This window comes from Symphalangus syndactylus, chromosome 5 (assembly GCF_028878055.3).
Source record: "Symphalangus syndactylus isolate Jambi chromosome 5, NHGRI_mSymSyn1-v2.1_pri, whole genome shotgun sequence".
Classification (NCBI taxonomy): Eukaryota; Metazoa; Chordata; class Mammalia; order Primates; family Hylobatidae; genus Symphalangus; species Symphalangus syndactylus.
Genome location: NC_072427.2, coordinates 6,891,775 through 6,916,188, shown reverse-complemented (window position 1 = coordinate 6,916,188; position 24,414 = coordinate 6,891,775). Strand labels below are relative to the sequence as shown.

At 40.3% G+C, this 24,414-nt stretch overlaps 1 protein-coding gene across 23 annotated transcripts in view; it reads left to right on the top strand.

The window, feature by feature from the left end:
• The first annotated feature begins 3,971 nt into the window (after positions 1-3,971).
• The window catches only part of MEF2A (myocyte enhancer factor 2A), a 152,721-nt gene continuing 132,278 nt past the window's right edge, over positions 3,972-24,414 (top strand). For 9 of the 23 annotated variants that reach the window (XM_055277080.2, XM_055277081.2, XM_055277077.2 and 6 more), the window contains exon 1: positions 3,972-4,195. The gene's annotated coding sequence lies outside the window, so the exon portion shown is untranslated. The remainder of the gene's footprint in view (positions 4,196-24,414) is intronic. The other 14 variants (XM_063640029.1, XM_063640025.1, XM_063640024.1 and 11 more) reach the window with 6 other exon arrangements.

Here is a 24,414-nt window from a genome sequence, read left to right as displayed (position 1 = left end):
TTCCTCCAGTGTTCCCCACTTAAATAATGCTGCTACTGTCCACCCAGGAGCCTAAACAAGAAACCTGGTAGGGAAAACTGGGATTTCTTGACTCCCCCTAAGCCCTGGTTCAAAGGTCAGCAAGCCAGTGAGTTGTGACTTCTAAACAGCTTTCTATTTTGCCCCTGCTTTCTCATTTGTATCAGGAAACTGCCTTCATTCAGGTCCTCTTTCTTATCTCATGTAGCATCGGCATCAAATAGGTCCCCTGAGAAGTAGACTCCCAAAGATTCTGGTAAAGGTCGAGTGTTTGGAAGGTGATCCCAGGAAGTGAGAGAGGGGAAAGGAGAAGAGGTAACAGAAGTGTGCAAATGAGTAAGTCACCACTGCTGTCAATGGGTGCCCAATCTATTGGGACATCCCATCCCTCCACAAGAGACTTGGGGGAGCATGCCTCAGAAATGTCTTCCTGAGTTTTGAGGAAGCTGGGATATTTATCTACCAAGACCAGCCCTCTAAGCTAGAGCATGCTCTCAAACACAGACACACAGGAAGTCATCAGCCTGTGTGGGAACTTTGTGGAGATCTTTGCAGATGAGGGAGGGAGGGGGTCTGACAACATCAGTGCCTCCTAACTGGTAGTCTTGCCTCCAGGCTTGCTCTCCCCACCAACCACTACTCCCTGAGTCATCTTTCTAAAATGCCAAACAGCTCAAGCTCCTCACCTGCTTAAAATCTATCAGGGGTTCAGAATAAAATCCAAATGGCTTGATCTTGACATGTTAATGATCTGCACCACCTCACTCCCAACTACTCTTTGAGCTGCTTCCCAGTACTCAATGCAGACTCCAGGCACACTGTGCTAGCTGTTGGGTCTCAGAGCCACACTCGAGGTCCCCGCACACAGCAGTCCCTCTGCCTAAAGTCTGCTCGTAAATATTTAAGAAACATTTATTTGATTATCTAGGACATTCCAGGCACTGTGCTAGACACAGCGAATACAATAAAGAATAAGTTACAGTTTAAGTCTTCAAGGAGCTCACTCTCTAAAGGGAGGAAACAGACATACAAAAAGAAATACACTATACGTTGAGTAAAACCCCATGTTAGAGAAAATGATGCCTAAGGGGAGACTTGATGGATTGACTTGATGCAGAGTTTGCCCTGCAGACAGGAGGAAACAGGCTGGTGTGCACAGAGAAGCTTCTCAAATTTCTGAATGGAGAAAGTGGGGTGTCAGGAAGGAAGAGGTGGCCAAGTCGTCAGGGGTTCCTTTGGCTTCTAGGCAGCTTGAGCATTATTCTTCTCATCAAGACACAGTGAGGGCCCTTTTCTCATCCTACCAGGAGGTTTTCCAGATTCACTGTGGGCGTTACCTCCTCTAAGAAGCCTATCCCAATTCTTGTCCCTCCTTAGACACTCACCATCTGTGCTCTTCCCGCACCCTAGGAAACCCCTCATGATGGATTGTGTTTTAAGGTGTATCCTCCCCACGGCCTGCCAGCCCCTTTGAAGAAAGGGCTGCTCTTTCTCACCTCTGTATCTCAGTGCCTGGCCCAGTGCACAGCCCCTGCAGCTCAGAAACACCTGGACCCCTGAGTGCCTTTAAGGAGGCTAGAGGGGAAAGACTGACAGATGCTGCTCCTCAGTTCCGTCCATGCCAGTGGCACATGTAAGTGCTTGGCACAGGGTCTTTCTGAGCGCTCGAAGTTGCTAGAGACACTAGACTTCAGGTACAGGTTTTCAATAGCTGAAACAGACGCTGTGGCAATTTCCTAAAATTGGTTGCTTTAACTACAAATAACAGTGATTGTGCTCTGCTAATAGCTGTGCTCCACAATTCTTAAACTTAGCCTTCCTCCTTTCCTTCTCTCCTTCCTTTCCTTCCTTCCTTCTTACCACTGCCTGCAATTCTCAGACAAGGGCTTTGACATGCAGAGCAGTGGGGAGAGAGGTGCTCTTTACGGTGATGCAAACACTTTTCATTTCTGCTTTGGCTGGACTCATAGTCGAGGTCTCTGCTTGGCATTTTGAGGGTAACAATAGCATTGGAATGGGGAAGGGGTGGGCAGCCTGAGCTGAGTCTTCTGTGCCTCAGGAGGCTCAACTTCTGAAAGGGTGGGAGCTGGAGTGGAGCAATAAGGGTGAAAACATCTTTTGGAACAGTCTGTTTTCATTGCCTCTTCTTCCAGGGTGACAGCAGGTGGCATTGAGGGGGCCACTGATCACTGTGCCCCCACTCCAGACCCTAAGCTTTAAAGGATAAGTATCAAACTCTTCTTGTCCTCTTGGAGCAGAAGAGCCAAATCCAGCTGGCTCTGCAGCTTCTAGCAGGTTAAAAAGCATGCATTTCCACATGACTTGCTGATTTACACCACATTTTGACATGTTTTAAAAACCTCCCTGCAGTTTCTTTTGCTGGCTCCCCTGAACACTGGTGGTGTGGAGCTGCGAGCAGAGCTGCAGGTTTATTTTCTGGCATCTACTGTCTATGTGCCGCCTTTGTTTTGGGCTCTCCCCAGCATATTGCCCCGTTGTCCTTGAGGGAGGAAGCCAGCCAGTCTCTGGCTTCCTTTGTAACTTCCCAGTTCCTCTTCTCACAGCCTCTGCTCATCTGCTCACCCACCCCAACCACTTTGTTTTAAGTGCTGTGGGATTGAATTTCTCATCTTCAAATGCAAACAACCATTTGGCTTCGTGTCCATTACACAGGCACCTCCGGGGGCACATGCAGGCACTGTGGCCCCGAAAAACTCTTCAGAGGTGAGCGGCTTTCAGGATGAGAGGGCCAACAATGGCTCATCTCCTAAAGACCTCTCTAAACAACATCGGTAGCCCCAGAAATCACAACAGCCGTCCCAAGCCTATCCCCTCTGCACCTATCTCAGAAAAGGCAGCATGCAGAGTGGTCAGGAGTTCAAGTCCTCAGGGCCCTACTCTGAAGCTGTGACCCTGACAGGTCCCTTTAGCGCTCAGCTTCCCTTTCCTCATCTGTAAAATGGGAATAGAAACTGAATCTGCTTCACGGGGCCTTGTAAGTATTACATAAGCTGTCATATGCAAAATGTCCATCACATAGTTTACCGCCCCAGGCATCCTAGCAACTATTAAGTCACGATAAGGAGGTTGCTACTGTCCTGGGACCTGCGGAGCTCGGCTGGTCAGTCCGAAAGGGCCTTCTCGCCCTCGAGACCCCTTCAAGTCCCTTTCTATCCAGGCCCGGGTCCCAGAGTCCCCTTGTGCTTGCTCCTGAGGGTGACCTGCCCGTGCCCCGGGGCGAGCACAGGTGCGGCCCTGACCACAATGCGGGCGTGGCCAGCCGACAGCTGGGGAGGCCGAGGGCGCCTCGAGGTAGGGATGGGGCTGGCCCGGGCGTCCCGAAGGACCAGCCTGGCCCCGGACTCCGGGCGGCACCCGGCCTCGCGCCCCGCCCCGCCCCCGGGAGCCCCGCCCCGCCCCGCCCCGCCCCGCTCAGCAGCCTCGCCGCCCCGCCGCCCGTGTTGGCTGCCCTGCGGGCCACGCGCGGCGATTTGCCACGCGCCGCGTCACCGGGCCGCTCCCGGCTGGGGCTCCCGCGGGCCGGTCAGGGAGGTGGCGGCGGCTGAGCGGCGGAGCGGGGGCGGCAGGGCGCGACGCCGCCGGGCCGCCCCGCCCTGGGAGGCGCCCGGGCCCTCATCAAGTGACCAGTATCCCTTCCAGGAGAACACGGTCCTTCAGAGGAAAGCGAGCTCCAACCCGCGGCCCCGGCGCCAAGCCGCCGTCATCTCCTTCCTGTGCCGGGTGATCGTCTCCTCACCCACCCGGAAAAACATAGTCCGCCCCCACGTCCTTGTGGAATAGCGCCCGCTTCCAAGCACTGTGACTCTCTTTGCCCTACCCTTGTCTTTCCCATTCCAATTACTCTAGAACCCACCGAGAGGACAATTCAGCCCTGAAAAGAAACTGATGGGGAGAAGCCAGGAAGGGAGCCCAGGAGGGAGGGGAGGCAGGGCTGCGGAGGGACACCGAGGCGGCGGACGCAGTGCGCACGCGCAGCACAGAACGAGTTCCGGTCTGGCCGGGGCTTGTCTCCTAAAAATAGCCCCGGTGTGGGGATCCGTGCGCGGATGTCCCGGCGAGTCCCGGGCTGAAGGAGGCGGCTCCGGGCGGCGCGGAGCGCTGGTGGCGGGCCCGGGCTGCGGCGTGTTGCGCGCCCGCCAGCTGCTCCGGAGATACGGTGAGGGCCGCGGGCAGCGGGGCTCAGTTCGCGGCGCTGGCAGTGCTGGAGGGGGGCGGCGTCTCGCTTAGGGGGCCGAGTAGGGGTTGTGGTGGGGGTGCTGGGGCGGGGGACGGCGCGGCCGAGAGGGTCGCCCGGGGGGGCTCCGGGGACCCCTGGACGAGGCCATGTCCGGCTTGGAGGGGGCCAGGGTCGCGTTCGCGCATCGGCGGGGCGGATAGGGTGCTGGGAGGCGGGTGGGGTGCTGGGAGGCGGCGAGGGGTGGTCGGGTCGGGGTCGGCGCTGAGGAGCTAGGCGTCCGGGGAGGTGGGGGCGGGAGGCCCTGAGGGCGGGCCGGGGGGGCTGGATGGGGCTCGGCCGGGCGGGCCGAGGGGAGCTCAGTCGCGCGGGCTGGTGGCGAGCAGCCTCCCCGGGCGCGCACCGCTTGGGGCCGGGGGGGCGGTGGTGGACGTCGCCTCCTTGAAAGTTGAAGGAGTTGTCTGGGGACCCCGGAGCTTCTCCGGGGCGGTGCGCTGCGAGGGCCCTTTCCTTCCCCTCTTCCCTCGAAGTCCGGGGGTCTCCCCGAAGGGATTAGCCCCAAGTGCGGGGGGCCTTCTGCCCTGTTGGACTTGAAGAAGTTCCCCCACTTCTGCTTTGGGAGAAGATGGGTCTAAACGGGGCGGAACGCTTAGGTGCGAATTCTGTGAGTCTGTAGATGTCAGTGGCGGGGTCGGTGTTTGGGGCGGACACCTGCGGTTGCGGACGCCCGATCGTGCGGGGAGACGTCGCGGTGACCGAGGGGCTGCACGGCGAACCGCTGGCTGTCCCCCTGCCATCCAGCTAGATCCCAGCACGCAGAAAATATTTTTTTTTTGTGTTAGAAACTTTGCTTTTTGGCTCGATTTCATGCCTTTGAGCAGTGAGGGTTAAAGTAAGTCAGATAGTGCAAACAAGTTTGGAAAAGGTGAGCAATCCTGAATAAGAAAACAGTTTTTCTTTAAAAGTGTAACTGTAGAATTGTAGCTCACATCCGAAATAGATTTCTGAGCTGTGAAGCGAGCCTCCTGTTAGGGTCCAGCAGGGAACCGTGTGTAGCTTGAATATAACATAGTGTTAACCTGCGTTTTAGTTTGCAGTGAGATTGGGATTCCAATAAATGCCGTATTAGAAAGGCCTGCTGTGATGTGTTAACAGTAGCATATGTATTTTTAAACAAACATTGTCTTAACATTTTTTCGGGTTTTTAGCACAGTACGTTTCCCTTGTGTCTTGTATCATCTATTACTATATGAAGAGGAGGGTTCTCTAAAGCTGTAATTAGGTGTACATTACCCAAGAGTACTTTCCCTTTAAGAATCCAGCTGTGTTGTTTTGGCAACTGCTAAGTACTCTAGTTGTCAGTTTTAAAATCTGTGTTACCTTGGCAGTTCTTGAACAGTCTGTGGAAAAGGTAAACAAAATAGTTCTTTTTTAAACATACAAAAATGACATTTCTTTTAATATGAATTTAGGAAGTGAGGATAAAAATGACTGCATTGTGCCTTTATGGCTTTTGTATGTACTGTGTGTGTGTGTGTGTGTGTGTCTGTGTGTGTATTTTTGGAGAGCTCAGTCTCTATTTCTTTTTCTGTAAATTACAACTTTTGTTTTAGGGAGTCAAGAGTTTTCACTAAAGCAGATGCCGATTTAGATTAGTTTATATTAAATGTCATAAACACACACCTGTATATCATAAAACATTAAGATCAGTATTTGTTATATATGGTGATGCATTAATTGACAATAGAATCACCTTTATTTTAATTCTCGGTGAGCATTGTTGCAAAAAGTTGTGATAATTGTGTTACAATAATCAAAAGTACTCTGAAGAGCTAAAACTGGTGATTTGAATGTTTGTAGACTAGAGATTAACAATTTTGTTGAAGAGTGTGGTTCCAGTAGCTACTTAGTGAAAACAGTGACTGTGAAGTAATGGTGACCTCTCTAAACGCAATTTGCTTACCTATTTCCTTTAATTCACACTATGGTTATATATAAAATTGTGGTTTGATTTCATATTAGAACAAAAGTGTTAAAATTACACTTTACTTGCCTTCAAAAGTTTTTTAAAAAATTAAATACTGGGGGGTGTTCAGTGGAAGGAAAATAGCTTATTGAGGCCCAGAAATAATTGTAATGTCACCATGTTGAATTATGGTTTGAGAATAATTTCTTTCTGTATTCTTAGAGTTTGTTTTCATATGGGTATGTGACAAAGATTTTTTTTCTGTAAATGCAGTTGGAAATAATCTCTTAAAAATGTTGAGTTGTTTCAAATGGTGATGTTATGTTTTTCAAAGCAATTTCATTACAATTTGCCTTTTCCATCATGCATTGTGGGTTAATATTAATTTTATTAATATTCCAGCAATAGTAGTGTCATCCATTAATTGGCTACCAAAAAGAGGAATATTGAATTATATTCTGAGGCTGGTTAAGAAATTATGGAAATGTTTATTAGAATATGATTTTGGAGTTTGAAATAGTCTAGTTAAATCTTTTCAGTAGATTTTGTGTTCTGATTTAGGAGGAAGAAGCCATGAACAAATTTGTTACTGAAAAGTAGCATGCTTGTCAGTTTGGAAAACCATCTTTTTTCCTCCCTTTGCTGCTTCTAGTCTGGCAAGAAGAATGTAGTGTAATATACGATGATGATGGGCCTGGATTTGGGGGCATTTCTAATTTCACATATTCTGTCTTGTCATCAGACCATGCCCCGGTTACTCGTGGTACATACGAATGTTTCGAAGTCTAGCTGAAGTTTTCTTTTATGCGATGACACTATGAGAAAACCATTTGTGGACCGAAAATGATCACTATTTCTTTTTTCTAGATAAGAAAGAAAATCTGTGGATTCTTAGTAAATGGAGAAGTGAGTGCCTTCTCTCCTAATGTTTAAATAATAAGTGTAAATATGGAAATCAGATCACCCTTTAAGCTGGATAACCTCATACAAGAGAATGCTTTTAACATATGCTGATTTACAAGGCCCCGTAAAGGAAGGCTGCTTGACTCTGTAGTCAGATCTTGATTCAGATCCAGCTCCACTGCTGACAAAGTTGAGATATCTCCTGCAAAATGAGATGGAATTACACTACCTGCCCCGTGTTGGAATTAAATGAGATAGTGAGTGTAAAAGTTCTAGCACACTGCCTGAAGCTTAATGTGCAAAAATGCATATTGCCTGGTCTCCCTGCACCCCTTCTGGCTTTTATTTCTTCTTTCCTCTGAAGATTATATAGGTACCCTGCCCAGTACCCATACGTTTAGTGTTTGTGACCAAAAGGATTTCGTATAATGTATCAATAGAGAATGCTTAATGTATTTGTTTTGGATAAAATATCCCAGCATCTTAAATTCATTGTCAGATTATACGTAAAATGCTTAATTGGCTGTTTTAAACATTAGAATTTTGATCTTCAACCATAGTTTGTTTCTAATCTCCATATCTCCATAATCTCCCCAAATATTTTTCTAAAGATTCAAGTTAAATATAAATATTTTCCCAGTCTTCAGTGAATTCTGTCTTTTAGGGATTGTCTGTGGGAGTGGTCTCTAAGATACGGTATTTGAAATTTAAAGTTAGAAGAATACTTCTGTAATCTACCTTGAATAGGTGTTTTAAAATAGCTTAATTTCTGAAGAAAAGTTTTTAAATATTTTAATATTGAAGGTTATTTTAATATTTTAAAATAACTTTAGTAGTTAATCTGTAATTTTTTAATACTCTTATTTGGTGTGAAATTAATGATTTTCTTGTGTATAGTTTATCTGTGTGCCTTATAAATGGACCTTGTGTCCAGTTTATTATAATTAAGAGTGTAAATCCATTTGTTAATTAGTAAATCTTACACATAGCACACGATATAGGTTGGTACTTATTTAATAAGTACTAAATTTTTATATAGATGCTTTATACTTTAATAATATTTATATTTACTGAATTTAATTGATATTTACTGAATTTAATATTTTAATTATATTAATTATCTTAGTCGAGATGAAATCATAAGCATATGAGTTAAAAATATTAGCTCCTTTGTGAGGGAGTACCGTATTTAAACATTGGTGTATGAAGGCAGGTAATTTACTTCATCATTATTTTAACAAGTGATGTTGATAAAAGCCAGAAGAACAAACATGGGTGAAAAACATATTAATTAATCAAACTTCTAGTAAATACCAACCCGGGCATGTCTTTTTATGGTTGTCTTGAATTAATAATTAATTAATTAATAATTTTACTTCCTTACACAAAAATATAAACTTCAAAAACAAAATAAACAAGAAAACATCAAAACAAAGCAAAAACAAAACAAAAACCTTTAATATATGGACTTAAAAAAATTCTCACCATTATTAAAATTACATGCTTGAGAAATGTTTTCAGTAGTGGTCAGTAAGTTTATACTGCATGAGCTGGACGTTTTTACTTTGTTACTTGCGTGACCAGCAGCATGCATGTGCAGGTTGACTTGGATTCATTTGAGGCATGATTTGTGACACTTGGAACAAAGGGCTGCTTCCCATTCGACCTGGTAAGAGAAATTGTAACTTTTGGGCTTAGTAAAACAAGCTGCTCTTGCATTGACTAATACTGTATTTGCCTGTTTCACCTCTCATCTTCATCCTTAGCTGTCCATCTTCTACATAGAAATTGGAATTATATTTCTAAAATTCAGATCTATATGTCATTTCTTAAAGAAGAAAGAACAACTTTTGAAGGCATATGAGATCAATAGAGTGGTGGTAACGTAAGGGATAGAAGATTGGCCTGTAAAACCAGACTTCTTGGCTGGGCGCAGTGGCTCATGCCTGTAATCCCAGAACTTTGGGAGGTGGAGGCAGGCAGATCACCTGAGGTCCAGAGTTCGAGACCAACCTGGCCAACATGGTGAAACCCCGTCTCTACTAAAAATACAAAAATTAGCCGGGCATAGTGGCTCACACCTGTAATCCCAGCCACTCTGGAGGCTTAGGCACGAGAATCGCTTGAACCCAGGAGGCAGAGGTTGCAGTGAGCCGAGATTGTGCCACTGCACTCCAGCCTGGGTGATAGAATGAGACTCCATCTCCAAAAAAAAAAAAAGAAAAAAACAGACTGCCCATCCTAAGTTAAAATACCTACTGTTCTTACCGTGTTCTTATTTAGTTACGTACACTTTGTGCTCTTTGGCAAGTTCTTACGATTTTTGAGGCTTAGTGTATAAAATGGTAATTATAATATTATTTCATACAGTTTTTGAGAGGATTAGATGAGGTGTGTATTATAAAGTGCAGCGCCTGGTATATAACCTGCATTAATTTTCCTCCTACCATTACTATCATTACTGCTACTGCTATTGCTGTTAGTCATGGCTCACTTTATGATTCCATCGTGTCTTTTGAGGCTCGTTTTCAGCCATCACCTTTCAGTTTCTATGCCCTAGTCAAAGCCAACTATTAGTGCTAATCTGAAAAGGCCATGTGTTTTCATACTGATGACTACTACTTTTGTTTCTCCAGCCCAGACTTCTCTTGAGTTGGATATTCACTTGGAAGTCTAGTTGGAATCTCAAATATAATATAAATGATATGGCTAAAATATAGCTATTTTTTCCCTCTCCCCCAGCCTTCTTCCTACCCCTAAACCCTGGTGTCTCTGCTGGCACTCCCCATATCCATAAATGGCAGTACCCAAGCCAAAAACTTCAGATATTATTCTTGATTCTTTCCATTTCTCTTAAGTCCAATACATCCCCACATCCTGTTGTACCTTCACAATTTGTCTTGAGCAGTCCACTGCTCTTAGTCTTCGCTGCCACCTCTTTATTTGAAGCCATTGTTCTCTTGCGTGAAGTACTGCAGTAATTTTCTAAGTAGGCTGCTTCTTTCTCTTATTGCTCCAGAGAAGTTTTTTTTTTTTTTTTTTTTTTTCCACACAGCAGCCTGAGAATCATTTTAAGAGCCTACACTGGATCATATCATTTCTCTGCTTGAAATCTTCTGGTGACTTCCCATTCCTCTCAAAATCAAGTCCTCCATTCTGTGGCCTAAATGGCCCTGAATGATCTTTCTCCTTCTCGTCATTCTTCCCCTCATTCATTGCATGCCAGCCACGAAGGCCTCTCAGTGTTTCTTAAACCCTCTGCACCCTTTCTTCTTTTAGGGCCTTTTGCACTTTCTGTACTCCCTCCTTGGGATATTCTTCAAATGTCTGGCTGGGCCAAACACTTTGGAGTTTGGCCCAAATCTCACTTCTCTCTCAGAGGCCTAATCTGACCATCCTATTTAATATTGCACTCTATCATTTTACTCTTACACAGATTATTTCCTTCAAGACAATTGTAATTCGTGTATACCTGGTTTGTTTAGTTATTGCTTATTTATGGTATTTGTCCATTACCTGAATATAAACTCCATGAAGGCAGAGGCCTTGTTCATCTTACTCTTAGCTGTATCCCCAGGCATTAGCATGCCGCCTGGCATTTGGAAGATAGTAAATATTTGGTGCTTCTGTACCTTTGTTCATGTTTTTGCCAATGATTGGAATGCTCTCTTGCACACATAGTAATAGTTATTGAACTACTTATCCTTGAAGTCTTAGCTCAGATGTCATCTGTGATACCAGTTTTAATCTCCTAGACAAAAGTTTTCTGCTCTTGCTCTTGTGTGCTTCTAAAGCCCATGATAAATGCGTTATTTGTAGAGTAAATCCCATGGTAGGTGTTTAGAATATTATAATTGATGTCACTCTCTTCTATTAGGCTGAGTTGCTATGTCAAGGACCAGCTGGCTCTTTTGTGTGCTCAGTATCTACCAACCAACCTATCATAGTAGATATAGTGAATTCTCAGTAAACGTTGAATTGAGTAGAAGTTGTCCTAATCAACAGAAATAACCAGCCACAGACCAGTTTTCCCAAATCACACTTTAAAAATCATAAAGGTACTTTCCAGATTATAATCTGACTTTATGTGTTTTCTGTTAACATACGGTCATTATTCTAAGGGCAGGAGTTTGAGAGCTGTGGAGCACAAGGGGCATTTCCTCAGTTCTGTTTTGATTTCTTGCCGGGTACTGAGTAGCCATCTTGTCTGAGGGAAGTATTTCCAGTTTGAAATGCGTATCTCTGTTGTTCCTTACTAACCAACATCCCTTCTGGCCCTGTTCCTTCCCTCCAGCTTATCCAGCTAATTTCATATGTTTATAGAAAAGCTCCAAGTTGAGGGGGGAACCTTATGGAAATTAACACAGTATACGTGAAATACATTACTAATTCAGCTGTATTGCTAATGAAAATACATCGAAGAACTTCTGTGGCCAACATTAGGAGCCCAGCCACCATTTGTAATAGTGAAAGTCATTCCCCATTCTAAATAGCTGACTTACCAATAGGCTTTTGGAACATATCCATTTGTAAATTGGGGACTCCTTTGGCAAAATGTTTATTTTGATACTGAAAACCTTTTTATTAATGGTGTTAAACCTAATTGATGATATGGATTACGAAGAGAAAGGGAGAGAAGAATCTAGGAGTTAAGGTTTTGTTTTTGTTTTCTTTCAGAAATGGCTTAATTTCCACAAAGTAAAGTTTGAGTTGACAGACTTTTTTTTTTTAAATTTATTTAGGAAAAAAAATCAACCCTAGAGAAAAGTTACAAGAATAGTGCAATGAACTCCCATTTATATCTGCTGCAGATTCACCAGTTGTTAACATGTACCACATGTGCTTTGTCATTCTTGCTTTCTTTTTATATTTGCAGAGTGGGTACAAAGTCTGGAAACAGAGATTATTATTTTATTTACAGTTTGAAACTCCTTGATTACATCTTCGCCTAGAGCAGCTATTACCAGCCTTTTTGGCACCAGGGACCAGTTTTGTGGAAGACAATTTTTCCACGAATGGTGGGGGAAGGGGATGGTTTCAAAATGATTCAAGCACATTACGTTTATTGTATACTTTATTTTCTGTTATTATTACATTGTAATATGTGATGAAATACTTATACAACTCACCATAATGTAGAATCAGTGGGAGCCCAGAGCTTGTTTTCCTGCTAGTAGAGGGTCCCATCTTGGGGTGATGGGAGACAGTGACTGATGATCTCATCAGGCATTACATTCTCATAACCTAGATCCTTTGCGTGTGTGGTTCACAGTGGGGTTTGTGCTTCTGTGATAATTGAGTGTTGCCATTGATCTGACAGGAGGTGGAGCTCAGGTGGTAATGCAAGCGATGGGGAGCGGCTGTAAATACAGATGAAGGTTCACTCGCTGGCCTGCCACTCATCTCTTGCTGTGTGGCCCCATTCCTAACAGGCCGTGGACTGGTACCGATCTGTGGCCCTGGGGTGGGGACCTCTGGTCTAGAGTATATCAAAGATGGAAGTTTATTTAGTTAAAGTCAGTGGCAAAACATCACAGGTATGATTAAATTCAGGTTATATACAGGGATAGATGGAAATGCTATGTTAATGCACCGTGTACATTTCTAACAAGGAAACCTGATATGTTATTATCATTAACATTATCAGATATTGTTATGTAATATCAAGAATCCACTGTGTAGATCTTTTTCCTCATCTCCTTTTTTTCTCTTTTTTGTTCTCTTCCTATTAAAATTATTTTTATTGTTGAACGATTTGAGAGGAGGTTGCACACATCAAGTTCCCTTACCCCTAAATGCTTCAACTGATATCTCCTAATAAGGGCATATTCTTACATTAGTATGGGGGATTCAAGAAATTTAATATTGATCTTATTGTTTAATGTACAGTTCATGTTGAAATTTCTCCCGTAGTGTCAATAATATCCTTTAATATTTTTCCCATTCCAATATTATACAATGCATTTTAATTATAGTTCTTGTATTGTTTAATCTGAAACAGTTCTTCAGCCTTTTTAATTTTTGGGTTTTGTAGAGTACAGACCCTTTGTTTTGTAGGATGTCCATCGGTTTGGATTTGTCCAGTTGCTTCTTTGTAATTAGATTCAGGTTTTGCATTTTTGGCAAAAATCCCATGTAAGTGGTGGTATATCCTCAGTGCATCACATCATGAGGCAGTATGGTGTCATTTTGACCATGTTGTTGATGTTTATTTGGACCACTTAGTTAAGGTTTTACCTGCTGGTTTTCTCTATTACAAAAGGTATCATAGTCCCCTTTGTTATTACTGAGTAATCTGTTGGAGACACTTGGAGACTGAAAATTTCCTCCTCCAAACGCTTACAGAATGGTTTTAGCATTCATTGATTACTCTTGCCTGAATAACTTACTACACAGAATTGCAAAATAGTGTTTTTCTAACCATTGTTCCCTCTCCATTTATTAGTGGGCATTCTAGTTTGTTTTAAAGAAGACCTTGTCCTATTCATTTTGATATCAGTATGATATAATATTCTTTTTTATTAAGTAGATTGTTGTCTATTACCTGCCAGTATTCATTTTGATGTTCCAAATTAACCCACATTTGGTTAGTGAAAACTTCTTCACATTAACTCATTGGTTGTTTTAACATGCCCCCATCATTTGTTGAGCACTTTCTTGCATTCTGGACCAGTAAGATATTCCAGGCTCATCTTACGGTCATCTCCTGCTGTTGTCCTGGAATCAGTCATTACATTATTTCAAGTTTTCCTTTATTGGGTAAGAGCATTTAGAAACCAGAAACTAGGCAGCGGGTATGCTATTGATATTGGAGTTTCATTGTTTTGGAGCCCTTTTGGCTTATTAAGCTAAGAAATTTTGAATTTATGCTGATTCCTCGGGCAGTAGTTTGTAATTTCTCTTTATAGTCCCAAAACTCCTAGGAGAAAACCGTTTTCTTTGAAAGCGTTAATTTAAATAACTACTTTTACCGAATTCTTCTATTTAATTCTACAGTGGTTGGGTCTTGTTTTCCAAAACGTATTTGAAAACAGGAGTATGAATCCTGTTTTATACTTACTCCGTGAATATGTTCAATAGTGTCTTGAGTGTGGTTGATTTGTCTTGAACAAGGTTGTTGTTTATAATGTATAATTATAATAATGACCCAATATTATTTTTATTACTTTTATATGATAATGAAATATTCCTGTATTTGTTATAATATTTTAGTTAATTTTGTGGAAATCTTTCTTTTAAGTGAAGTGTTGATTTTATATGTTTTGTTTTTAATAACTGTTATTCTAGAAGAAACATAAACTTTAGGTTTTTGTTGTTTTGTTTTTTTTTTTTTTTGAGACGGAATCTTGCTCTGTCACCCAGGCTGGAGTGCAGTGGCGCAATCTTGGCTCACTGCAAGCTCCGCCTCCTGGATTCACGCCATTCTCCTGCCTCAGCCTCCGGAGTAGCTGGGACTACAGGCGCCCGCCACCACGCCCAGCTCATTTTTTTTCTTTGTATTTTTTAGTAGAGACGGGGTTTCACCCTGTTAGCCAGGATGGTCTCGATCTCCTGACCTCGTGATCCACCCACCTCGGCCTCCCAAAGTGCTGGGATTACAGGTGTGAGCCACCACGCCTGGACATAAACTTTAGTTTTTAACTTAAAAAATTCAAAAGCCTAATTCCTGAAATTAAAGTATATAATTAATGAACTTCAAAATGCCTAATCTCGGCATTGCTGTTATTCTGTGTTGTTCGTTAGCAAGTAAAATAACCTTTCTGGGCATCACTTTAATTATACAGTAATATGATAGCTAGATCCTTTTTAACTCTGTGTTACACACTGTATATGTAATTAATGTTAAATTGTTTATGAAAGTGAAATTAAGTGCTATAAATCATAGTGGAATATTATGCTTCTGATCCAGGAGTTATTGAGTTCAAATTCTTTGTAACTATTGTGTTACTTTGGCTTATATATTTTGTTTTTAACAACTGTTATTCTAGAAGAAACATAAAGATTTATTTCACAGTTTGAAATAGCTGGTAACAACTGGTAACTTCATTACTTTATTCAGTCCACTGGGCTAGGTGCTGCGGAATACCAGTGAGCAAGGCTTGGCTTTCACAGTCAGGGGGGAGTGTGGACACAGATGATTTGTGCTTGATTTTGATGTGTAATAGATGTGTGCAATGCAGAGTACACATCTGCAAGTGTAATTAACCTAGTTTCAGGAATGCCAGGAAAATAAGCTTTAATGTTGGACAGCTGTATAACCATAATGTAAATGCCAAAACCAGGAAAGTAATACTGGTATGATACTGTTTACCTTTTCACTATGAAAACCTTCTTTTGAATTTAATCAGTTTTCCTTCTAATGATGTTTATCTGTTCTAAGTTTCAATCCATAATCCCACATTGCATTTATTTGTTGTGTTTCTTTAGTCTCCTGAAATCTGTGATACTAACTCATTTTTTTGTTGTTGTCTTTATGATCTTGATGCTTTTTTGGAGAGTACTGGTCATTATTTTGTAGAATGTCTTTCAATTTGGGTTTCTCTGATGCTTTCTTATGATTAATGTGAGATTATACATTTTTGGCAATACACTGAAGTAATGGTATCATATCAGGAGGTATGTTTATATCAGGCTACACAATGTCACTGTCTTAGTCCTAATGATGTTAATCTTGTTCACTTAATTAAGGTAATATCTGCTGATCTCGCCTCTGTAAAGTCATAGTGTAGTTGATAAATATTTTTGGTGAGATACTTTGAGATTATGCTAATTTGTTTTTTCTTCCAACTTTCATCCATTCACTTTAGCATTCATTGCTGGAACTTATCTGTGATACTTACTACTGTAGTATTAACCTCATGGTGATTTTGTGATTTCCTTGTTCCTTTCTTATTTATTAAAATTCAGCGAAGAAGTGTCCCTTCTCCCTCGTTTATTTATTTATTCATTTATATCAGTATGGACTCAGGTTTTTACTTTGTAGGTTGCAATCTGATGCTGTCGCTTATGTTGCTGCTCAGATCCTTCTGCTTTGGCATTGAGAGCTCTGTCCGGTTGGTTCCTTGTCCTTTTTACATGCTCCCTTCCGCTTGAAAGCTCTTCTTCACTTTCTGGTACTGAAAAGTTTCTGAGAAACTTCAGGCTCATCTTGCATTTTACCAGCTCTAACCCTGTAATCCTCTTCTTTTCCACAAAGCCCTGGCTCCTTGTTTTGGGGGATAGCAGTTAGAAGCCAAGATCTGGGTGCTAGGACTGCCGCTCATTGCTACTGGGGAGTCTTTTTCCTTCTCAGCAGACGGAGCTAAGAAATGTGTGTGTATACGAACCCACACATTTACTCACATCCACAGTCAGTTCTATGCATAGTCATGCAGTGAAAGCCACAGGGTTCGTGTGATCAATGAAGTTAGAGAAATAGCATTCAAAAACTTTGTCACTGACACATTAAGAGAAAGGATAGGAACTTAAACCTGATTAAAACAGTGGCATGGTTTTAGACATGTTAAATCGTTAAGAAATATATAAGTACATGATAAATGTGTTACTTTACCATGAAAAAGGCATGAAGTTTGCTTATGTTAGTGTCCTAAGGTGTGTGTCTTTTGAGTTACTGTGAAATGGTGGAAGGAGAGTTGTCAGATGAAACCTAACACCAGATGTGGATAGATGGGGCTCATAACACATGACCTGTGGTAGCTCATTTTCATTTGAATCAGTTCTGTCTTGGGTGCCTTGCAATTTAGTCTTCATTTCTGTACTAATTTTGTATTTTTTCCCATTTGTTGTCTGAATTTAGCCACCTTTTAAGATTGCTCTTTGTACTTTGTCCATTTAGTTTTTAGATTTCTGATTCACGGTGGTTTTCGTATCATCAAATGCTTGTTTGAATATATTTAATTCTGTTTGGAGTATTGGCTTATAGTTTTTTTCTGCTTTGAGGTTTTTTTTTTTCGGTCAGTGGAGGGTAGGGCAGGGTTCCTTGCTGGGTATGTACCACATTCTCTTTCTTAATTTTCTGGACTTTATTTTTCTTCTTTTTTTTGAGACAGTCTCACTCTGTCACCCAGGCTGGAATGCAGTGGCGTGATCGCAGCTCAGTGCAACCTCTGCCTCCCAGTTTCAAGCGATTCTTGTGCTTCAGCCTCCCAAGTAGCTGGGATTACAGGCACGTGCCACCATGCCTGGCTAATTTTTTGTATTTTTAGTAGAGGCGGGGTTTCGCCATGTTGGCCAGCCTGGTCTTGGACTCCTGGCCTCAAGTGATCCACTTGCCTCAACCTCCCAAAGTGCTGGGATTACAGGTGTGAGCCACTGTGCCCAGCCTTGTTCATTTTCATAGTATTGAGTGTTTTATAGTATTCCTAGTTTATTGATTCCCTCTTTTGTCAGTATAGAGTAGTCCTGTTACTTCAGTGGTTTTTATTTGTTTCAGTGGTTGGAGAAGAGTTGTGGGACTTGGAATTTTATGAGTCTTTTAAGGTCTTGTAGGACCTTAACTATTCCCTTTTCTTTTTCCTTTTACCTTACAGTTAACGGAAGGACAGTTTCCTCTCCCTTTTGCCCATTTTTGCCTGCTGCCAGAAGCTGTGTGTTTCGGTGTGCCTCTTTATGTGGCCCTTTAAATCAACAGAATTTTGAAATTCCTTCCCTGTAGTCTGTGTTTTGATCTCTCCAGACACTTCACTATTTTCAGATTTTAGGGTGGGTTTAGTATTTCTGATGATCTTTCCAGATGATCCTTAGGTCCCATTGCTAGCCTCTTGCCACAAAGCCTTGGGGTTTTGGATGGATGAGAGTTTGGGGGATCAAAGAGTTGGGGCGAATGACAGTTTGAGGGATCAATGGCTGGGATTTGGTGACTTCCCCCGCCCCCCTCACAGTTTTGCATTGTCAACATTCTTTGTGTTCAGGCTGTGCTGTGTGGTTTGGAATAGAATTTCCTTTTCCTTTCTTGTTTTTTCACATGGTTTAGGGATAGTATTTTAGAGTTGCATAGATACACTTGCCACCACTGTGGCAAGTCTTTACTTTGAGAGGGGTGAGGAAAACCCGTTGACTTATCCTGCCAGTGCTAATAAAGCTTTTAGTTAGGAAAAGACATAGGCAGTCAGTTTCCACTGGTGAGCTAGAGTCTCCGGAAAGTATCGTGGAGGAGGAGAAATAAACTACATTTAAATGCCCTTACTTCATTCTGATAACATGCAAGTACTGGTTCTGGGTTATTGCAAGTCTTACTGCTTTTTCTGAAAAGCAAGGTTATTCAAAGGTTTGTGTCTATAATATAAATAGGAAATGGCTTGGTTTTATTATATGAAGGAGTTATAGGCCTGTATTTGACCAAGGGCTTCCTTTGGTACTTTTTATTCCAGTGTCAATCTAACATAAGATGTTTTCTGAAAAGGTAACTTCTAAACTTGTGGATTGGTTTGGTAGATGTTAGCTTTTTGAAAATTAAACTTCATTACCTCTTTATATATTTATTCTACTTTTGGTTTTCTTGGTTTTATTTTATAGTTTTGACAGTTGTTCCTTTCTTCCAATAAATGGTAGGTATGATGTTATTCCTTGACCCTACACTTGTTATTGTGTTTAATAAGATGGCACTAAATCTGTTAGGTAGCTTAATTAGTTCTCTTTTATGCCTTTTATCTATTTTTTTAACGTGAGAGATTTAACATGAAGTTGGAATTGTGTAGAAGTTCTTTATGCTTGGTTTTCCTGTATAAATTAGTTGCTGAAAATATTTATTACCTGTGAACATTTCTTTCCCTAGAGATAGTAAGTAGTCTGTCAGTATTTTCTGTTGCACTAAGAAATAGACTTAACTTCATTAGTCATTATATATTTCTTTTTGTAAAAATATCAACCAGAATTAAAGGGCATATTGGCTTTTAACATCAGAATTCTATCATAATATAAATTAAAACCTTTTGCTATTAATGACACAGCTTTGGAGTTATCCATATGGCTTTCAAATGTTGTTTAAAGGCAGTCGGTCTCTATGCTCATGTGTCTGTCATTGGGACTTCATTTATGAGCTTTCATTTTTTTCATAGTTTCCACAAGTCTTAATGACTTCTCAGACTCATTATACCTTCATTTCCTCATTCGAATGATCATTTGCCAAAACTCTTTCTTTTTATTGACCTCCCGTTTTTTTCTTTCAACTGGTAAATATGGATCGTCGCTATACAATGGCCTAGGCTCTGGTTCCCCCAAACCCTTCCTCTTTTGGACTCTGTCCCTTATCTGTTTCTTACTGTTTTAATGATCATTTCTATATTGCTGATTCTGAAATGGAAACATATAGAAGATATAGCTCTTTGCTTCTAGGAGGTAATGGTTTAGGGAGGGTAAAATCCCATTGATTACTAAGTGATATGTAAATCTTACACATGATAGTGGATTAGGGAGTTCAGGAAAGGAAGAGTTTGGAGGTGTTCAGGGAATGCTTCATGGAAGGATTGACATTTGAACTGGATATCAAGGTTTATTGTCAGAGTTGTGGAAAAAATACACCACATAGAACAGTTTGAGCAAAAGAGCCAAAACAGAAAAAGGAGAGCTGCTTGTTGGACACAGTTTGGCTAGATTGGAGGCTTTTTCAGAAAAAGAGATGGTAAAGTGGGAAAGAGAGCTTGAGACCAGTTTTTAGTGCCGCTGGAATGTTCAGCAGTTTAAATTTTGTTCTTCAGGTAAAAAAAAAAAAAAAAAAAAGCCATTGACAGTTTTTAATCGTGGAAGTGACCAAAGCCGCCTTTAATATGCCCATATACGATAATGAAGATAATGTATATGTCCTTATTATTAACATTAATAATTATTAATAAAGCTTGGTGCCTTAAAGAATAATGCTTAAGATACTTTTTTAGAAAGCATAGTGATAGGCTCATTCTTTGATTGTTTGAAGGGAATTGGGAGGAATACACGGCTTTCGAGTGGGAGATGTGGGTAAAGATTGTCCTTTCCTTATTCTTCCTTGTATCCCACTTTCTTCTTGATTTCCTTTCCCAGGCCAGACTGTGCTGTCCTTGAAAACTGGATTCCTTCTCATTAGTAGTTTTTCTCTTTTAAAATCCGATAGTATTTTTTCTGCCTTACTGTATTTTTCATATTTGACCTTATACTAAGGCAATAGATGTATACACACTGCATTGAAGGCTTTTATGCTTGTCTTATTTCTTCTTGTATTCTCTTCATGTAGCATCTCAGTAAAAATATAGTAAGTAAATGAATCCTTTAAATTGCTGTCTTACAAATGACTCAGGATTTTACACTTTGCAAAGTTGCTATTGATCTAGCATTTGGACTGAGCTAAGGTTTTGAAATAATGGCTTTAAATTCATCTCTGTAGCTCTGCTGGTCTAGATAAGTAGTTGTCAACCTTTTTCTTCTGTGAGATACAGTAGGTAAAATTTTGACATGCATGATGCACTCCCATGACTTTTATAGCAGAGAGGTATAGTATTACAGTAATTTATAATTGCCACAACTATCCTGGGATATGTTGTAGATATAACAGTTAGTAGGTAATGTGCAATTCTTAGGGCGGTAGCTATAAATCACCCCAGTTCTCTTCCACGGAAGAAGGGATATCATAATGTAAGCAAAAGGGGATGTTACGAGGATAATCTGAAGCCACTCATTTTTCTTCTAAGATTCAAACTAATACTTTAGGAGTGTCACATTACTTGTGAGAGAACTCCCAAGTTATTATGATGTTCATCTGTCAAGTTAGCTTTAAGACCTTTTGGAATTTTTATTTTCCATTAGTTCAGGTGCTTTTTGTTTGTTTTAAATAGATAGAACCATATTTCAATATAGATTAGATTGGTAGTTCTATTTCATTTCTGTGAGCTTTAGAGTTTGCATTCCTCAGATGTCCTCTGAGGCCTCTTCCAGTTCAGAACTTTAGGAAGTTGGTGAATATCATGAATAGAGCATCCACGCCTTTTCTACATTCTGGTTAAAAGCCTTATTAATATGGAAACCTGTTTGATAGACTTCGACACTTTACTAGATTGTTTAACCAAAGTCATGCATATTTGGCCATTATGTGAAGTACAAAAGATTACATTTTAAAGTGTTCCTATTTTTAAACTTTGTGTTTGTGTGTGCTTCTTGTTAACAGGTGTTTGGGTGGTTGAGGACTGTAAAAGTGATGGATTCCAGTCACCATATGCCTGAGAAGGAATACTGGGAGTATTAGCTTGTACCATGATACTGAAGAGTAGGTCAAATAGAACCTTAGCATTTGGGAAGTCACATCCTCAATCTGAAGAATTAAACTTCTAATGAATTTGTAATTGATGATATATATTAATGATAAATATTAGCCTTAATATTTATTACAGGCTAATACTAAGTTTAAGTGAAAACTTTCAGTATGGTTACTGATTATAGATTTGAGGTGGTAGTAGTGATAATTTATTTCGGAAAATACAATAGGTACAGTCATGAGTCACTTAATGACAGGGATATGTTCTGAGAAATGCATCATTAGCCAATTCTGTTACTTTGCGAACATCATAGAGTGCACAGTATTTACACACACTTAGATGGTACGGTCTACTACACACCTAGGCTGTGTTTGGTATAGCCTGCTGCTGCTAGTCTGCAAACCTTTACAGCATGTTACTCTGCTGAATACTGTAGGCATTTGTAACATAGTAGTGCGTATTTGTGTATCTAAACATATCTAAACGTGGAAAGGGTACCGTAAAAATATGGTATAAAAGATAAAAAATGGTAGACTTATATAGCACAGCTCCATTATAATCTTATGTGACCACTGTCATTTATGTGGTTCATTACTGACTGAAATGTTGCTATGCAATGACTGGGGAATGTCAGCCAATATGTGGATCACTATTGAGAAGATGTTAGATACCCCAAGGCAGTGATACAGAAAATCTGAAGACACTCTTAGGTTTTTTATTGTAAGAACAGAAGCTAGAAATGAACACATAGATTCATGTGAAAACTTGTGTACAAATGCTCATAGCAGCATTAGTCATAATAGGTAAAAAGTTGAAACCACCCAAATGGCCATCAGTTGATGAAAGAATACATAATAGGTTGTATTTCCACACAAGGGAGTATTATTCAGCAATAAAAAGGAATAAAGTGTAGATATGTGCTACAACAGGGATGAATCTTGAAAACATGTAAAGTGAAAGAAGACAGCCACAAAAGACCACATATTGTGTAATTCCATTTGTATGAAATTTCTGAAATAGGCAAATCTATAGAGACAGAAAGTAGGTGTCCCACTGCCTGAGACTGAGCCATAGGGGGCTGGGGTAGGCATAGGGAATGGGGAGTGAGTCCTAATTAGTACTGGGGTTCTTTTAAAGGGTGATGAAAATGTTATGGAATTAGATAGTGGTGAGGGTTGCACGTACCTGAGGATATCAAAACATTCAAGTGTATGCTTTAAATGGGTGAATTGTATGTAAATTATATCTCAATAAAGCTACTTTCTTTTTTTTCAAAAAAGAATGGAAGCTGAGCAGATGTTTTGGGCCTTTGGGTAGTTGAGTGGATGTAGATGGAAGTGGAAGGGCATGGGGGGATAATGGGTATTTCTTGGCATTACTGTGTTATCACATTGTCACACAAATGCTACCTTCTCCATCCACTAGCTAAGAATGTAATAAGTTGTGTTTTAGTGGAGATTGTATAAAAACCTATCTTTTTAACCTGCCTAGCACTGGGGCTGGAATTGTGCTTTATTCTAGTTGACAGGATGAATCTTACCATTCTCTTATCTGTATTTTTTTGTATTAAATTCAGATGCTTTCTTATTTTCAGGGTTAAGGTTATACAAAATTGTGTTCTGCCCATCTGTCCTACACCCTCCTTTGCTTTTTGTTCATACCTATTCAAGTTTGTGTCATTTTTCTTTTTTACCTCCTGTAATTGGAACAATCTCTTGTTTCGTGTGTATAATCACTTTCTTCCTTAAATGCTTGCTTATATGAAATTTTACTGACTTAAAGATATTGTTTCCTGTGAATTAGTATCTATATGTTTTGAAATAAATCTGTTCTTTTAAGACCTTATTAGTATTTTTTAAAAATTATAGTATTCAGCTATTTAATGATTCTAAATATATTCCAAAACTTCTAATTTGGCTTTTGCTGTAATATTTGCCTTTCTGATGTCTTGGACACAGTGACGACTTTTCAATAAGAATATCATTAAGAAATTAGTCATGTGTACCACAGTAAATACTTGGTACTTAAGGAGTTTTGAATGTATGCCAGTCACTGTGCTAAGCACATTACATGCTTATTTAATTCTCACAACTGAACTTACGAGGTATAGATATTATACTATTTATAGATGAGGAAACAGACTCAAACAGTAATGCTGGTTGTTCTTGGTGTTAACTTTGTGAAATCACAAAAATCTTTTAAATTATAGCTTTTCAGTGTTTAGGAATGGCTTTCATAATTATGAATTGTGGATCTTTTTGTGTTCTTCGGTAGTATCTTAAAAATTTGTAGGTTTTTTCCTAAATGGAATCATGCAATAGGTATTCTCTAGTGTCTGGCTTTTGTCCCTCAGCAAAATGTTTTTGTGATTCATCTGTGTTTGTATCTATCAGTAGTTTGTTCCATTTTTCTGTTGACTAGTGTTCCTTTTATGTTTGAACTACAGTTTCGCTGTTTGCCTTTCATGGACTTTTGGTAGTATTATGAATAAAGTTGCTATGAAGATTTGAGTACATGCCTTTGTATGGACATATGCTTTCGTTTTTCTTGGGTGAATATTATACCAAAGAGTGGGATTTCTGGGTCACATGGTATATGTATCTTTTATTTCATAAGAAACTGTGAAACTGTTTTCCAAAGTAGTTGCATGATTTTACAGTCCCGTCAGTAGTAAGTGAGAGTTCCAGTTTCTCCGTGTCTTCACCAACACTTTGCATTGTGAGCCTTTTTAAGTTGAGACATTTTAGTGGATATTTACTTGTATATCCATATCGTTTTAATCTCCATTTCTTTGATGACTAATGATTCTAAATGTTTTTCATCTACTGAGTGGCTCTTCATACATCTTTTTAAGTTTAATGTTCACATCTTTTGCCCATTTTTAATAGGGTTATTTGCCTTCTTATTACTCAGCTGTAAGACATCTTTATATATTCTACGTAGAAGTCTTTTTTTCATTTTCTCCATTATGTTGTGAATATTTTGATCCCTTAATGGTATCTTTCAAAGAGCAGAAGATTTCAATTTTGATGAAGTGCTGTTTGTCAGTTTTCTCCCTTATGGATACCTGCGCTTTTGGTGTCCTATCTGATAAATGTTTGTCTTACATGGGG